The sequence below is a fragment of the Peromyscus leucopus genome, chromosome 20 (assembly GCF_004664715.2).
Source record: "Peromyscus leucopus breed LL Stock chromosome 20, UCI_PerLeu_2.1, whole genome shotgun sequence".
NCBI lineage: Eukaryota > Metazoa > Chordata > Mammalia > Rodentia > Cricetidae > Peromyscus > Peromyscus leucopus.
In genome coordinates, this window is record NC_051080.1 from 33,956,487 (window position 1) to 33,973,756 (window position 17,270).

Genomic DNA, 17,270 nt, shown 5'->3' on the forward strand with positions numbered 1-17,270 from the left:
GGAAGCCCCTCCCCCATTCCCTTCCTGTGGGTTATAAGTTTAGTCTTGTCAACATGATTGATGGTTTATGCAATTTGATTCTCTTTTCAACCAAAATTCCCACAACAACTGAAATTAATTTGCTGTTTTTCTTCATGGATAATTAAGTTTACATCCATCCTACGTCAAAACTGGAATATTATTAGGAATAGTAACAACTCTGGTTCAGAAGAAAACACTGGGGCAGGGGCTCAAAGTGTCTTCAGAACTATAAAATAACTACGTTTTATGGGTGGTGCTCTACTGTAGTCTACTGCATGATGAGGAAAAATTCATTAGATACACATATAAGTAACTATAGCAAAATTCTTCCCTACTCATTTCCCAGAATAAGATTGGACGGTGTCTACAATCATTCTATTATGGCTTGGGCATTCAAGTCTCTAAGTTGGTCAGAAATGAACTATAAACTTTTTCATTTGAAGATCCTCCCTGTATGAGTGGCTGATGGGCACACAGAGAATGCTACTGAATTGATCCTTTACTCTGTGATCCTTTACTTTTTCACAGAAGTACCATCTGTGAAAAAGATTACTTCTCTCTCCTTCAGCTCTACTAGAGTAGGTATAATCATTGGAAGGCTACAGTGAGAGTATGGAGGCTTGTGTTATGTACTATGGGAGAGAGGGCTGGGAATGCACAGAGTTCAAGGCCAGTCTGGGCTACAAGGGACTCTGTATCAAAAATAGAAGGCTGAAGATGGGTGGTTGAAGAGTACATACTGCTCTTGCAGAGGACCTGTGTTCAGTTCCTAGCACCCACTTTGGGAAGCTCATAACTGCTTGTAATTTCAGCTCCAAGAGATCAGATGCTCTCTTCCAGACTCTATGGGCACTATACTCACAAGTGTGTACATGTAGACACACACACACACACACACACACACACACACACACACACACACACGCACACACGCAAAAAATTTTAAACTCCAACTTGACTCATTTCTAAGAAGCTACTTTGAAAATAAAGCTGTTTGTGCTCTGGTCTACTCTGCCCTCAGCTCATCCTCTCCATGACTGTCATGGGACAGATACAATTTCTGCTGGGGGCAACCACCAGTAATTAGCCACAAAACCCTTGTGAAGTTGACTTTTTTAGTAGGGAGAGAAACATAATGGCAAACTAGCAAAGCAATGACCAGATGGACTGCTGGAGGGCAGGTCATGGGTGGGGGGTGGGGGTGGGGGTGGGGGTGTTACCTTCTGCAGGAGGTCAGGGAAAACGACATCTGGTTAGGATTCTTTGGAAATCAAGGTAGCAAGATGTCTGTTTGGATGCAAGAGCAGGGCAGACAAGAGGAACACAGTACTGAGGTCCACAGCAAGAGACTGGAACAGACAGGCGAGGTACAGTGACAGGTGATAAAGTGAAGGCGCTGGTGGGGACAGAGTGACAGCTAAGAGGGAGCTGGTAGGGCTGTAGCCAGCCAGCATTCTGGCTTCTGTGGTCTTAGAAAGAGTTCGAGCAGAGAAGTGGTGTAGAGAGGTCAGGTTGCATGTGGTTCTTTCAGTGAAGGCAGGAGAAGATGGATCCAGTCCAAACAGTCCAAGAGAGAGAAGGTGCTCAAAGTTTGAAATCCTGAAAAGATATCTTATCCTGTGTTGCCCTCCAGTTTCTTTTTTTAAATTTATTTATTTTTATTATTTTATGTGCATTGGTGTTTGCCTGCATGTACATCTGTGTGAGGGTGTCAGATCTTGGAGTTACAGATAGTTGTGAGCTGTCGTGTGGGTGCTGGGATATGAACCCAGGTCCTTTGGAAGACCACTGAGCCATCTGTCTCTCTAGGCCTGCCCAATCCTCCGAGTTTCTTTGTACCAATTATTCTCTTCACGTCTCCCCATCTGGCTAATTCACACAATGTTTAACATGTGGTTCAGGCACCTACTCTTCTCTAGGCTCTCTCCTCGCCCCAAACAGCTCTCCCTCTTCTTCCTCCCACCCTCATGTCTAACTTTCCTAGCACTATATCCTCCAGTCCTTGTTTGCTGACCCACCGACTTTCACAGAGCAGGAATTCCCTAACCAGGTAAAATGTCCAGTTCCAGTTCTTCCTAGGTCCAGCAACTATTTAAACCTTTCAACTTCTCCATGGGTATTTGAGAATTACCATCTAGTGCATATAAACTTCCCAAAGTGATATTGAACAGACTAGAAAAACCCAGCACGGGGAAACGGGACTGCAGGAAGAGACAAGGAGCTTCGATGGAAGGCTTCTAATGCAGAAAGGTCCTTGACAGCTATTTCTAAGATGTAGCTGGTAATTCAGTTTTCCCCTTTTAAGCTTTCTTTCTGGGGCTGGACAGATGGCTCAGTGGTTTAAGGGCATTTCCTGCTTGGCCAGAGGACCCAAGTTTGGTTGCTACCAACCACATCGGGTAGCTCACCACTGTTTATAATACCAGATCTAGGAACTGATGCCCTCTTCTGGTTCCTGCATACATGTGGCATGTGCTCAACATAGACACAGGCACATACATATAAATAAAAGGTAAAAATCCCCAACCCTTTGTTGTTATTAAATGTGCCCATGCAGGTGACAGCAAACCAAACTTGACAGCAAACTTGTGAAGAGTAGCAGCACTATTCCTCCCTCAGTCTGGGGGGGGGGGATCTGCTTTTAACATCTCTTAAAGAGGGAGAGGTCCTAGGCAGGGGGCTGCAAATGCTGGGGAAGCTCTTAGACTTAGACAGGCCAACATACCACAGTGCATACATAGCGGGGCCTGGCACCCCACTCCTGAGGCTCCTGGAGGAAGGACCAAGTGAGTTTGTTCCTAGCAAACTTCAACAAGTGAGAGGGAAATGGGCCACAAAACAGTGCTATGCCAGTCTCTGATGGGGTAGGGGAGTAGAGAAACACCCTTAGTCTCTTGGAATACTTTTACCAAATCCATCAATAAATAATACATATTGCTTTGGGCGGCATTATTGCCTTGCCCCAAGATCTTTCTTGGTAACAGTGTAAGCAGGCGTTGTCTTAGAGAACACAAGCTAAGGAAATCACCGTGCCTTCTACTTTACACCTTGGGAGGTCTGAAGTCCATCTTCCTCTCCTTCCTCTGCATGTCCTTTTCTGAGGTATGTTGTTAGTCTCAAACCCTTTGCATTTCTTTTTTGTTTTGTTTTTCCAGACAGGGTTTCTCCGTGTAGTTTTGGTTCCTGTCCTGGATCTCACTCTGTAGACCAGGCTGGCCTCAAACTCACAGAGATCCACCGGGCTCTGCCTCCTGAGTGCTGGGCTCCCTTTGCATTTCTTAACTCTTTTGACATCCAGTTACTAGTAATTATGAATGCATGATCTTTGAAACCCACAAGGTTTCCTGAAGTTCTCTTCTGTTCCCAGGGTTATCTGTTTCCCCTCAGGTCAGGGTTTCTTTTTGTTCCTTCTAGCTCTTGGATGCTTCAGATTCCTCTAGGATTGCCAAGGATCTTCATGCTCCAGTGACTCAGGTAGAAAGACCTGCTTACAGGATGTGGTTTCCTCTGCTCATCGGTTTTCTGGCATTAAAATTCCAACTGGGAATTCAGAATGTGACAGGGCCAGGAGGACACCATAGGCTTTCTGTTAGTGTGGAACATCATCTCTTTATCCACCAAGTATTATAATAATGAATTAAACTTCTACAGCTGGAGAGATGGCTCAGCAGTGAAGAGTAAATACTGTTCTTGCAGAGGATCCGAGTTTCATTTCCAGCATCTGTGTTGAACGATAACTCCAATTCTAAGGGGATCTTGATGCCTCTGGCCTCTAGGGCCTCTGTGGGTACCTCTATATACCCAGCCCCAACCCTCTATGATAAGCACACATATGCACAGTTAATAATAAAATTTTTAAAAATTAAGGAGTTAGATCATTTAGCAGTTAAAAGTACTCTCTGCTCTTCCAGAGGATCCGGGTTTGAGTCACAGCACCCACATGCTGTTCACAACCATCTATAACTCTAGTTTCAGGAATCCAAGGTCCTTTTCTGATCTCTGTGGGCACTGAACGAGTGGTACACAGACATACATGCAGGCAAAACACCCACATACATAAAAATAAAGCTGGGTGTGATAGAATACACCTTTAATCCCAGCATTCAGGAAGCAGGGGCAGGCAGATCTCTATGGGTTCCAGGTCAGCTTGGTCTACATAGGGAAATCCAGGGCAGTCAAGGCTACATAGTTAAGACCTGGTCTCAAAACAAAAAAATCAAATCCAAAACCAAACCCACAAACAACAACAAAAACACACACACACCCAAATCCAAAACATAAACAAAATAAAATAAAGCATAATTAAATTTCCCCCAAACATGTTGATCAGGTTCCTTGGAGAAAAGCAATTACAGCATTGGTTGTTCCACCTTGATGCTGAAGAAAGGGGGTGGCACAGTAGCCGAGGAAGTCCTTGGAGAGGCCTGAACAGTGACAAGCAGCCTGCTGCCCATATAAACAGAACCTTTGGCTGCTTTCTGTCTTCATTTTGTGCTGGGTACACTGCCTTTACCACAGCAGCCATATTAAGGCCGCCCTCAGGCTTTAGCCCCTCCTCCTTTTTACCTATCAGGTTTTTTTCATTTGCATTAATTTTCCAGAACTTTGTTTAGCCCTTGTTATCAGGTATGCCACTTCTCACTTTCTTCTGCTGATTTATTCCATTTTTTTTCATATTTCTATATTGCTAGTGGATCTTACAAGGGATAGGAGGCAATGTAAAAGCATCCTAACCTAGAAGTCAAGGCTCGTATTATGTAAGACAATCACAACTTTAAGTGAGCTTAGTTCTAGACTTCTATGTAAGTGAGAAAGGTTGGCTATCAAGGACACCAAGAAGCTCCCTAAATACAAACCAAAGCTTCAAAGGAAAATGAATAGTGTTTGCTACAATTCCTGAGACAGGCCTTGCACTTAAGCTTCAAGAAACTAGGTGCGCCGGGCGATGGTGGCGCACGCCTTTAATCCCAGCACTTGGAAGGCAGAGGCAGGCGGATCTTTGTGAGTTCGAGGCCAGCCTGGTCTACAGAGAGAGATCCAGGAAAAGCGCAAAGTTCCACAGAGAAACCCTGTCTCGAAAAAGCAAAAAAAAAAAAAAAAAAAAAAAAAAAAAAAAAAAAAAAAAAAAAAAAAAAAAGAAAAGAAAGAAACTAGGTGCATCGGCCAGGGTGATGGCTAGTGGGGAACAGCACTTGCTGTACAAGTGAGTTCAGATCAGTTTACAGGAAGTCATGCAAAACCCAGTGATTCGTGTCTGTAATCCCATCATTGTTAGGTGTGATGGGAGGTGGAGACTGGGGAAACCGCTAGAAGCCTGTGAGCCAGCTGGCTTGGAATACACAGCCCAGTGGCAAATATCAAGAGACCCTGTCTCAAACAAGGTAGAAGGTGAGCCGTGAAGCTATCCTCTGATCTCCACACAAACACAAACATGCACACTCATGTGTTATATACACATACACATCTCAAAATAAGTCAACATTTTAAAGATAAAATTAGGTACAATGAGACTGTGGAAAGCAAAGCAACTCAGAGGAACATCAGAATCAAGTGCATGGGGCATTTTATCAGCCAAGTGCCCCAAGACAACGTGGGAGCAGTTATTCTAAACCTTGACACACACAGAAGATTTGCAAGTGTCTAACTACTCTCAGAAAACAAAAGAAAAATCAAGTATTTACCGACTAGAAAGCCTCCTCTTTAATGAATGCAACAGTGGTCCAGACAAGAATGCAGCCCAAAGAGGAAAATGATTTCTGTTGCCTCATTGATCTAACAAATGGATCAATAAGGCATGTCATGGACTCTTATCCTTCAGTCAGGAACAGCCATGAAACATAAACCAGCGATTACAAGATTTAATCCTTGTTCACAAGACAAATCAGAGAAGGAACTACCAGCAGGCCTCTTCCCCTGGTCAAGGCAGCCTGTCTCAGAGGAAAGGAAGACACAGGACCAGAAAGCAGGCAGGCAGAAACCGCCTCTCAGAGCACCATAGGGAAGGAATCTATACTCCACTGGATCTAATATGTAAAACACATCCAGACTTTACTCTCCTGTGAAAATCAAGTCAATGCTCAATTTTAAGAGGTAGTGGTATATGAGCTATTTCTTCTCCTTACCTGAATTTGATCAACCATATATAAATTATAGTTATTGCTCAAAAATAAAAATTCAGATTAGAGATGTAAGCCATGGATAGAATACTGGCCTAGCATGTGCAAGGCCCTGGGTTTGAACCCCACCACAGGGGGAAAATTGCACATAAATTATTTTTAGCAGGGCTGGAGAAGTGATGGCCCAGCAGTGTAGAGCACTGGAATCTTTCCCAGAGGACTGGGGTTCAGTTTCCAGCACTCATGGTGGCTTATAATCATGTGTAACTCCAGTTCTAGGGGATCTTAGGCCTTCACTGACCCCTTGGGTATCAGGCACTGCACGCATGAGCATGCGCACACACACACACACAGGACAGGACAAAGTCCTGCCACACAAGTTTAACTTGTTCATTGTTTCCTTCCAGAAGGAGGTGCTATAAACACCTGACACTTGGACACTACAGGTCAACCCATCTGTCAGGCAGCAGGACACAAACAAGGAAACACGAGTTCTGCCTTTAACATGTGCCCGAGCAACCCACAGCCTGTGTTCTGATTTCTAAGTGAACTTCACTTGGGATTTAAGGGAAAGAATCAAGTTTCTAGAAAAGGAAGAAATGTGCCTGGTATATTACCATATAAAAGTGCTTTCTCTGTAACAAAGTCAACAAAATGTTATTAAACAGTTTATTTGTTGCCAAGCTCAAATAGCTACAAGCTATTGCAGACAGCCAATAAAGCTGGTCCTCCATATCTGCAGAGACATCTATTCCCAACTGTTTATTAAGAATATGTAGAAAAAGATGAGTCAGTATTAAAGATGCAGACCTTTTCCCTGTCTTTATTCTTGGAAGACTCAAGGACAGCAACTGTTTACAGTATTTACACTGCATCAGGGTTTGATGGCATGCATGGGTTTTATGAAAATACCTCATGAGGGTGAAACCAACTCTTTGGGGAACACCTAGGTGACTGAGGATTCCCAGTCTCTAGCACCTTGCACAATGCTGTCCACATGAATTATTGCACCCTCAGACTCTCAACCACTGTGTTGACACAAAATGGCAGGAAATAGTTAAACTGAGGACATTTCCACTTATCCTAGAAGAACTTAAGGCTCTCAGAAAAGGAATACAAATCTCAAAGTACTGGATAAAATGGCTTACAAAAATTTAGTAAGTGAAGAAAGAACTTCTGCTAAGTAAAAGCTAAAGAAATATTAAAGCCTAGATTATTGTTTTGAAAAAGGGTTTCACATAGCCTAGGTTAGCCTCCAACTCTCCATATATAGCAGGGATGCCAGTGAGTTCCCAACACTCCTACCTCCATTTCTCAAATGCTGAGACCACAGGAATGCACACCATATATGTGCTGGGAATCAAACTCAGGACTTTATGCATATTAAGCAGGCACTTTATGGACTGAGCCACAGCCCAGTCCAAGGTCTTTATGCTGTATTTGGCATAATGCAGACCATAGTGGGAGAAGGAGGATATCAAGACACTGGAAGGATAAATCTAGGTTAAAATCCAGACTCTATGTGTGGGATGAGTCTTTCAATTCCTCACGGCTTCAAGATTTTCACCTGTGAAATGGAAAAAGGATCACTACCCATCAGTGCACAAGCACTGAGATCAGGTGAACAAAACTCTTTGCTTCTAGCTTAAAAAAATAAAAAATAAAAAAAACAAAAACACAACAAAATAAAAAACAGGCACTAGAGACAATAGTCACTAGTACTGTGAAGGAAGAAAAGAGACCACATAGTCCGAAATACAAGTCATCTGCTGAATTAGAATCTGAAAATTCTCTGTGTTCTTTTCCCTATAAACACCGACATTAATAAAAACCTAAGGGAAGTGGAGTCCCATTCTGCTTTACTAAAAACACAAAGCACAGTTACAGAAATTAATCAGTGTTCCTTTGGATTACTGCTGTACAGGCATCTTAGGTATTCTTTCTTGATGCTCCTTGAAATTACTGTTCAACTGATTTTCATGCACTATCTAATACATTAAATGAGACACAATTTTATTTTATTTAAAAATAATCTCTCTTCTGCGTTCCAGCCTTGTTACCTCAAACCCAAAACAGGCTCAAATAAATAAAACAAGAGCACTCCAAGGACTGACTGTACAGTAGGCAGAGCAGGGCAGTAGCTCCTTAGCTAGGACAGCAGGGTAGTGGACTGTACGGCCGCCTAGCTTGCTGCCCAGAGAATGAGAAGAGTGTTGGGATGCAGCTGGTGGTCTCCAGGAAGTGAGCTCAGGGCAAGAGGTTTGGGGAGAGTCAGGCCTGACAGAGGTCACCATGGGAATCTTGGGGAAGCTAAAGCTGTTCAGAGACTCAAAAGACACAAGCCCCCAAACATTGGCTGTCGCTTTCATGAGTTGAAGAAGAGGTTAGGGAAAGAAACACAGAAAACAGGGCTAGGAACTCCCGAGGTGTCAGAACAGAAAACCAATGCTTTCAGTACCATCAGTTAGGAATTCCAGTTTTGCTCTGCAGCAGGGACAACTTGCCAGAGACTAAACACAGCTCTGGTCACGTCTAACAACACTTAAAACAAGACCAAAAGGACTGTGGTACTGCTAAGAAACTTAGCTGTGTGAAGCTCAAACATAAAGCTTGGTTATTTATAAGATTAAAACCACCAACATCCAAAAGGTAAATTCACTATGTCTGAAATCCAATTTTTAAAAAGTTCACAGGCTTGCAAAGAAACAGGAAAACACAAACCCATCACCCGGAACCAACATATATTTGGGGTTAGTAGTGAAGGGCACTAAGGCATCTGCATTCCCTGTGTTTGGGATGTGAAGAAAAAACATGAGCGCCTTAGGGTGAACTGAGAGGCACAAACAAGATCCACATCAAAATTCTAGATGTGGAAATTGGATTGGACTGATGACAACCAAGCTCTGCACAACAGGAAGATCAGCACACACAATGATACTGTAGTAAGAAATGCAAAAGTAAACAAGAGGCACGCATACATAGCTAGGCTGGCAGCTTTTAAAAGAGACTAGACAAAGACTCTTAGCTTTAAGCCATCTTGAATGGTGGGAAGGAAGGGAGGGAGACAGCCTGCAGCCTGCCACACTTACATCCTCACCTTGGGCTGCCATCTTTCAGGCTTCTTTTATGCCTTTCCCTTCCTTCTTTGCCATACTCCTCTTCCTTGCTGACTTTTTGGAGATGGAATGGCCTATGCCATTGATCTCCTCACCTTCTACTAAGACATCTACAAGTTTTGGGTCCTCACAGAGCAGCATATCTACCTATCTTCTAGCTAAGTGAAACATCAAGAACACGGAACTGAATCAGATCTGGTGATGGACACTGGTGACTTGGCCTGACAGAAGAACCAGACAACACATACATCCCAGCTACAGAAGTACGTCAGTAGGGTAGCCTACTGGATGAGCTACACAGGGGCCAATGGAGCCGAGAGGCACACCTCTGCCAGGCAAGCTTTCTAAACCAGGGGAGCTTCACACTGATTCTTGAATAACAAAAACAAAACTGAGGGGAAAGAAGCACTCTGGTTTAAAATAATGATATATGAAAAAAATACAAAAACACTGAACTCTAGAAGAAAAATATTCATATGGGGGTTAAAGGTCAAGAGTTTAAAGATGATTATAAAAAAAAATTTTGCCGGGGCGGTGGTGGCACACGCCTTTAATCCCAGCACTCAGGAGGCAGAGCCAGGCGGATCTCTGTGAGTTCGAGGCCAGCCTGGGCTACCAAGTGAGTTCCAGGAAAAGGCGCAAAGCTACACAGAGAAACCCTGTCTCGAAAAAACCAAAATAATAATAATAATAATAATAATAATAATAATAATAATAATTTAAAAAAAGAGAGAGATCACAATATAATTACATTTCCCCCTTCCCAACCCTTCCATATACCACTTCCCACTATCCTTTAAACACACTGTTTATTTTCTTTTTTCACTGTTATTACATGCATGTGTGTAGATACATATGCATTCCTAAATACAACCTGCTCTGTATGTCATTTATTTGTATGTCTTCAGGGCTGACCACTGGTACCGGACAACCAATTGATGTGCTCTTCCTTGGGTGTGCTCTCCCCTCCCAGTTTTCCTCAATTGCCTCTAGTTCTTTGTGTAGGTGGGGCCTCATGGGTTTCTCCCCGTCCACTTTGACATGTCTGTTGGTGTCCACCTTGTTCAGCTCACATTTGGGCAGTCATGTTGGTGAGACTTTAAAGGGCTTTTTTAAAAAAAGAGATTCAAAACAGCCTGCCAAACTGCTCAGGAACTATGTGTGTCGCTATGATCAATCTACATAGGAAAACCTAACCCATGCTAAAAACATAACCCACCCCTCAGGAGTCAACAAGCTATGGCTGTGGTCCAAAGCCTGCCTACTCACCTAGTTTTATATAACCAGCAAACCAAGTGTGGTGCTTTGAATGAGAAGGGCCCCCCATAGGCTCATATATTTGAATACTGGGTTCCCAGTTAGTGGGACTGTTTAAGAAAGGTTTGCAGGTGTGGCCTTGATGGAGGAGGTGTGTCACTGTGGGTGGGCTATGAGGTTTCAAAAGCCCAGGCCATTCCCAGTTAGCTCTCTCTGCCTCATGCTTGTCTCACAAGATGTGAGCCCTAAGCCACTGTTCCAGCACCACGCCTGTCTGCCTGAATCTTGCCAAGCTCTCTGACATTGATATACACCCAAAATAAATGCTTTCTTTTTAAGCTGCCTTGGTCATCGTGTTTAGCACAGCAATAGAAAAGTAACCAAGATACCAAGCAAACCTTTATCTTTATAAATAGTTGAAAAACAGCCCAAAGGAATAACACTTTGCAACATGAAAATAACAGGAAATTCAAATGTTATTGTCCATAACGTATTATAGAACACAGACATTCATTCACTGAAGTATTGTCTATGGCTTTCTCAATGCTACAGCAACAGAGTGGAACAGAGAAAACACAGAGGCCTGTAGAGCAAAACTTGGTTATTACCAAACATTTCCAGAAAAAGTTTGTGGATCTAGTTAAGAGTCTTTCAAAATCTAATCTCCTATGCTTAGGTCTCAAATTGTCTCTTTAAAATGCCTTGCAAGGAAAGCCAGCAAGATGGCTTAGCAGGTAAGGATGTTTGCCATCAAGCCTGTCGACCTTAGTTTGATCCCTAGAACTCCCATGGTGGAAGGAGAGACTCAACTCCTCAACTCCAGCATGCGTGCACAACACACACACACACACACACACACACACACACACACACACACACACACACACACACACAGTTTTCCAGGCAATCTCATAATAAACACTAGGTTAAAACAAAAAACATAATCATGGATATAAAGTCATTCATCAGTAATTTCACAAATAATTACTGGTTTCTATTACCATGTCTTCTGTATTAAGATTCTTTTAACCAAAAAGGAAATATCATTCAAAATTTGGTGCCAAAATCTTTCCCTGTAATTTTCAATGAAATTAAAATCTCTTCATGACTGTAAGCCTCACATACTTTTAAGTAATTAATTAATTGGAGACAGAGTCTTACTACACAGCCTGGTCTGGTCTTGGATTTCCAATCCTCCTGTTTCAGACTCTCATGTGCTAAATTACAAGTATGCATGACCACACCTAGCTCAAGTTACAATTTTTAAACACTGTATTCTTTTGTTAACAACTATCTGCCATATCCATTTTCTTCTGAACTGGTTAAATAGGAAATGTTATTCTAATATTCTGAGATTGATAGTCCCTTTAAAAGGAAAATTTAAAGGGTGTGATAGGAATATGAATATTTTTACTGTTAATTCAACTACCATTTTTAAAATATTGTTTCTAACAATTAAGTTAAAATGAGAATCCTGGGTGGATAAGATGGTTCTTTGAGTAACAGTGTTTGCCACCAAGCTTGACGACCTGAGTTTGATTCCTGAGATGACATGGTGAAAAAAGACAACCAACTCTTCCAAGTTGTCCTCTGACTTCCACCCATGTGTATGAGAGTGCTCATACACAGGTATACACACACATACACACACACTCAGCCAATCAATAATCTTGATTGCCGTTCAGGAGTTGAGGCAAGGCTCAGAGGCTCAATGACAAGTAGGTTCTTGCTAGTAAGGTGGTGACATGCTATAAAATGGAACAGAAAAATAATACTTTAATAGGGGAAAAATATTATAAAGCAAACTTTTGATAAAGACATGATACTTAGTAATACTCGTTATATTAATATACTAAAGTATATGATATACAAAAGTATGTATAATATACTAAATACAATAAACTGATAGTTATACAAATTAATACAATTAGTCTAGGACAGTAAGGATCCTGGAAACCATATTTTGAGGTGAAATGGGCCAAGACAACAGAAGATTGAAGGGACAATCACAGTATCTTCCAATGGCTGTGTGTGAGTAAAGGTGATGGGAACACTAGGTGACTGGAGAGGAAAGACTAGGAGGTGTGAGAGGCAACAGCAGAGACAGACTCAGCTCACCGCAAGGAAACCATGTCTGCTTCTCAGCAGCCCACATGGAAAGTACTGCAAGGCCAGCAATATAATCAAACAGCATAGGAATCTGGAATTCAATCGCCCTCAGGTTGGAAATCTCTCTGGACTTAAGACTTACTAGGTTGCTTGACCTCCAGAATCTCAGCGTTTCATGCAATAAGGGGGTGGGGAGGAGGAGACAAGACACACATAAAACTACCTCAACAGGGTATGTTGTATGTGTAAGGATTATGTCCTTAATTATGTCACCAGTCTGCGATGGCATCCCAGCCTAAAAAGCGGGCGTGCTCTCTCTTTCCGCATTCTCCCCCCTCTGCTCTCTCTCTCTCTCTCTCTCTCTCTCTCTCTCTCTCTCTCTCTCTCTCTCTCTCTCTCCCCCCTCTCTCTCTCTCCCCCAATAAAGCTCTAGAAAGGTAACCATGGCTCGCAACTCTTCTGTCATCAACGCATCCAGAACTCTCCTCTGTCGGCATGGCCACCCCTTAACCAACAGTATGTGTGACAACTACTCAAAAGGTGATTGGCAAGCAATCATAATTCACATTTGTAAATGCAGTATGTATGTATCAGTGCAAAGTAGGTATGTAAAATGTTTATTTTAACGACAGTCATTATTGGTGATACTTAAGAACAAGAATGGTGGACATAAACTCTTTGGGTTTACTCAAATTCCAATGTTGCCAGATTCAGTGAGTTAATTTAGGTAATGTGCTGAGAATGGTGTTTGATAATGACATTACATACTTGCATATAGGATTAGCTGCTGTGATGATTGTTCCAGACAACAGGAAGGGAAGAATCCTTCTGAAGTTCCTGCCCTCCTGGAATTCGGGGATGAGGAGAGACAGACAACAATGATAAGCATGAAGAGCAGTGGCGAGAGGAAGAAAAGAAGGGTGGCGAACAGGAGCAGGCAGTGCTGGTTGAAGCGGGCCAGTCAAAGGCACAGTCCCTTCAAGATAGTCGAGTATGCAAAGGAAGCCTGGTGGCTCAGGTTCTGGAGGGCACAGCAGTGAAGTGAGAGGAAAAGGCCTGGCAGGACAAGTGCAAGGTGGCCGCGTGGTGGAGAGCTGGGGGAGTCACCCTGGGCAGAGTCCTCTGAGGAATTAAATGACTCCATGGTTTCCTGAATTTAGTCACTCCAAAAGTAACAGAGGAACACTTCCTTCAGAGGCTGGAAATGGAAAGGATGCACCACAGTGGAAGGTTGCAGCACCCTGTCTGCCTACAAGAGGTTGAGCATCTGAGCTCAAGAACAAAGGTGCTGTGGTCCAAACAGCAAAGAGGTTTCCAGAAGGAAGCCACTGCACCGTGACTGGCCAAGTTCCTGTGCGTCCTCTGGGGTGGAGACATGCAAGGAATGAACTGACCGGTTCTGGAATATCAGGGACACTGACTGAGGACTCGTGGCTCTAGAATGGAGCTTGTACAGTAGATCCCTGAGACGGGGGACAGTGGAAGGAGACTGGGGTGTGACTGATCTTGAGTGGCAGCATGAACATTACAAATAGGTTCTCCATGAGTCAATCTAAAGAAAGACATTACATCATGAGAGGTTAAAAGCTGAGCATTCCACGAACCACAGGTCAGAAAGAGATGAGCCTGTTCCCGATAGCCATCTGGACAATGTGACTTCGCAGTTTCTTCAGGGAGAACACAACCAGTGAGAGGGATGAGGGCTGTCACTCCCTTCCAGCATAAAGCTGTCTTCTAGCAATGCACGCTTCAACAGGAAGCTGCCAGACACCAAGCTTTCTCAGTCTCAACTGAGACCTAGCAGCAAAAGGAAAAATAAAAATGGGAAGGGACACAAGAGAAGAGGGATATGGGATCGAGGCGAACACATTTATAGCATCACAAATGCTCAGATCCGTAACATCCCCATTTATGGAATTCTGGGTATCTTCCAGGAAAGATAAATACTTTTTAGACTAGTGACAGTTTTAAATAGTCACTCCTGGTCTTAGTAAGGAAATGGTTAACACTGAAGTTAACGACCAGTGTAGAGGAATTCAGAAAGAAACAAAATCACTGGGAAAAGTACGACTTTTTCTTTTTGGTTCATTGTAAAGGAACATAAATTTAGCCTCCAATCCACATCCCCACCTATCCCCAAACTTCCCCCAGAATCCTGCGCAGCCCATAGAAAGTGGAAAGTGTGCCAAAACAAACACTGTGGGCTCCACTCTGCGGGAGGAGGGACGAGGCTGTGTGGAAAGGAGTGTGCAACTGGCAGGCAAGAGAATGGAATCACTTCAGACGAAGGCCACAAAATGGAGACTCAGAGAAGGGCAGGACTCCCAGATTCACAGAAATGGGATGTGCTTAGCAAATTCACAGACCAGATTCCCAACAACGGTCCATTTCAGAAAGCACAAACCGAAGGGGGAGGGAAAGCGAAACAAAGCAAACATACCTGCGGTCTTATCTGCCTTTAATTCGAGCCTCAAATACCCCCGCCCACTGTCTCCTCCAACTACCCAGAACCTAAGAGGGCACAGCTCAGGTGAAAGACTCCGGCCTGCCAGCTACAAAGGGGAGGCAACAGACAATGGAGCTGGTGATTCATTACAAAAGAACACGCTCCAGAGCAGCCTGCTGCCTGCTGCCACTCGGGTCACAGCACCATTTAAAGGAACAGCAACCTCCTTCCCAACCTCCCCTATTCCTAACACCTTCTCTCCTCCTGGTTCTGATGGAAAACAGATTTTGAAGAAAATGCCAGCAAAGCACTCAACTGTCCAAGAAAGGGAGGGCCCTGTGCTCCACAGAAGTTGGCAGTCTCACCCCGTCGTCGAGTCCAACATCTGCTTTCAGGTTGTCCTGTAAGCTTTTCCCCTCTGCCTGATAGACTTTCCTCTCAACAATAAACAGAATTTGTGTCTTGCTAATGTTTTTATAAATTAATTAGGTAAAGTCATTTTCAACTCTGTTTTTCTAGTTTACACATATTATGAGAATGATTTTTCTTTCCTTTTATCCCCTTGCTTTTCTATAGACAGGACATGCACTATCTTTAGTATGTCAATCAAGTTAAAGAGACTTCAGGGAAAAACTTCTGGAACTTGAACATGAACAGGAGACAAAGGTATTATTTAAAGTATCACATGAGCATGTCTGGCTACGACTGCATGAGAATTTTGCCACTAAAACACTATTTTTTATTAAAAAGCCAAGTTCTATTTACTGTCAGTGATAAAATTGTTAGCTAGTACAACAACCAAAGGCCGTATAAAACTACAGTGTGTGTAATAACAAAGATGCCCACTATGCACAAAGGGATCTAACAACAAATGATGAAGATGTCTTCTTCCACCCAGTGATGGGGATGAGGGGCAGGGAGGAGAGTCTAAGGCACAGATACAGTGAACCAAGGGGTGAACTGAGCAAACATCATACCACTTTCTTTACATCCTAGCCAGAACACTAAGTATGGTAACAAGCCATTTTAACTCTGACAGTCACCCCGACCAGTATACACAGTTTATACTGAAAACATGTAGGTGATATGGCATTATCAAGTGTTTGGATTTGCTGTCTGGCTCAAAACATACAAACCTGTACAACAAAGCAAAAAAAAACAAAAAAACAAAAAACCACACCAAACCAAACCCCAGACTAGCCCAAAGGTTTGACTCCACTTACCATTTCCTTTGATTCTGTTTTCTAGATTACAACCAACCATTTCTGTGACTTTCAGGTAGATGGTGTAGACACTGAAACAAATGTCACACAGATCCTGCTCTTCTCAGTTGTATGAATTCAACATGAGAAAATGAGCTTTCTTTCCTTCAGCACTTAACACAGCTGAGAAAGCACCAAGATTAAATTTATCTATTGGAATTCTTTTTTTTTTGGTTTTTTTGAAACAGGATTTCTCTGTGTAGCTTTGCGCCTTTCCTGGAACTCGCTTTGGAGACCAGGCTGGCCTCGAACTCACAGATATCCACCTGCCTCTGCCTCCCGAGTGCTGGGATTAAAGGCGTGCGCCACCACCGCCCGGCTATCTACTGGAATTCTTAACCACTAAACCAGTCTCTTTCCAGGTTCCATTCATTTCTTCAACCTTGTTCCTAAAATTACACTTTCCATAGACCTAAGGAATTGGAGCACAATATGAAGTATGAACGAGCGTGCACATTCTAACTTGTCACACACACTTCAATTTTCTAAAACCAAGAGGCCATGCTCTACAAGGCCACAGAAGTCTTTTTCTAACATTTGCTGTTTAGATGGCTCCTTCATTGATTTTCAAATGCGTGAGAACTGCAGGGCAAAGTCTTCCATGGAGCTGAGGGCGACTGTGCTTTAACAGAGCTCCTCAGTGGAGACTTGGTGTGGACTCAGGTGAAGTGAGCAGCATCTCCCAGGCTTCAGAGAGAATCAAGACATGGGCTTTCCTTCTATGGAGACTGACAAAATAAAGTGAGATTTCAAAAGCATTAATTAGATTTTATAAAGGAGTAAGAAGTGTTTTTTAAAAAAATTCAAGAGTTTCTCCACTTTCTAAAGGAGAAATTTCTTGACAATTCCTCAATTTAGATTTGGAGAAAATCCTCCTTGGAAGGATTTATCTTTTGAAATTTCCCTCTTCTCTGGGTCAGGATGGATTCATCCCTCCTTCCAA

At 42.9% G+C, this 17,270-nt stretch overlaps 1 protein-coding gene across 22 annotated transcripts in view; it reads right to left on the reverse strand.

Annotated features, from left to right (window-relative positions):
* Positions 1 to 17,270, reverse strand: part of Rbfox2 (RNA binding fox-1 homolog 2) — a 240,092-nt gene that overhangs the window by 48,774 nt on the left and 174,048 nt on the right. The gene's annotated exons all lie outside the window — the stretch shown is intronic.